This window comes from Choloepus didactylus, chromosome 11 (assembly GCF_015220235.1).
Source record: "Choloepus didactylus isolate mChoDid1 chromosome 11, mChoDid1.pri, whole genome shotgun sequence".
Lineage (NCBI taxonomy): Eukaryota > Metazoa > Chordata > Mammalia > Pilosa > Megalonychidae > Choloepus > Choloepus didactylus.
This window is the reverse complement of record NC_051317.1, coordinates 45,837,459-45,838,910: the sequence shown is the minus strand read 5'-3', so window position 1 is coordinate 45,838,910 and position 1,452 is coordinate 45,837,459.

The window sequence follows — 1,452 nt, the reverse complement described above, 5'->3', positions numbered from 1 at the left end:
TCAGTTGTTTAACCTGAGCATTTGACCTACTAAGAGGAGCACCTTTTATCTCCTTCGTGCAGGCTCACATCCACCCAACCTCTGCACACGCACAGTTTGAGAATAGGCTGCAGACACTGGCAGGCCACAGTGTGCTTCCTGTTGTTCTAATCAAGTGGGAAGCAGTGTAGCTGATGGTTAACCACACTACTTACACAACTAGCAAGCACCTTAAGGCAACCATTGCAATTGCAGGGGATAACTTGCAGGGCAGATTTACTGTTCTAGGTCAAGTCAGCTTGTATATAGATATGTGTATGTACATACATGTACATATACACTTTTGTATTTCTTAACCCTCTGTTCTAGTTTGCTAATGCTGCCAGAATGCCAAACACCAGAAATTGATTGGCTTTTATAAAAGGGGGTTTATTTGGTTTCACAGTTACAGTCTTAAGGCCATAAAGTGTCCAAGGTAACACATCAACAATCAAGTACCTTCACTGGAGAATGCCAATGGTGTCCGGAAAACCTCTGTTAACTGGGAAGGCAAGTGGCTGGCATTGCTCTGGAGTTATGGTTTCAAAATGGCTTTCTCCCAGGATGCTCCTCTCTAGGCTTCAGCTTCTCTTAGTTGCTCTTGGGGCATTTGTCCTCTCTTAGCTTCTCTGGAGCAAGAGTCTGCTTTCAATGGCTGTCTTCAAACTCTCATCTGCAGCTACTCTCTCAGCTCCTGGGCATTCTTCAGAGTGTCCCTCTTGGCTGTAGCAAGCTTACTCCTGTCTGAGCTTATATAGTGCTCCAGTAAACTAATCAAGGCCCATGCTGAATGGGCGGGGCCACACCTCCATGGAAATTATCCAGTGAAAGGTCTCACCCACAGTTGAGTGATCACATTTCCATGGAAACATCCAATCAAAAGTCTCCAACACAATCAACACCAATAGTTTCCTGCCCACACAAGACTGCATCAAAGATAATGGCATTTTGGGGGACATAATACATCCAAACAAGCAAACCCTCCAAAACAATGTGTTTTTTTTGTTTGTTTGTTTGTTTTGTTTTTGTATTTTGGGCAAATTTATAAATATTCTATCATTTAAGGCAAAAAGTTCACATTAAGAAAGGTCAGAAAATATGCTTACATTTATCCAAAAGCATTTCACTTTGCACATTACTGTTTTGTTTTTGTTTTTCCACAACTTTGAAGTGTGGTCACTGGATTCCCAATACCTAAAAAATCATTTCTAATGACAAACATAAGTCTTAAAGGGAAAAAAGAACCAGGAAAAACTGCTTCAAAAATGTCAGGAAGCAAAGTAAAGTGAAAAAAAAAAAAAAAAGAACTCAAGATCACTAATATTGAAAGTTTCAGCATGCAAAGTTTCATCTTTTTAGATTCTTAGAGCAACTCATCTCAATTTTAAATAAATAAGCCTAAGTTTATTCACATCTTCTAGTCCCAGCAGATTT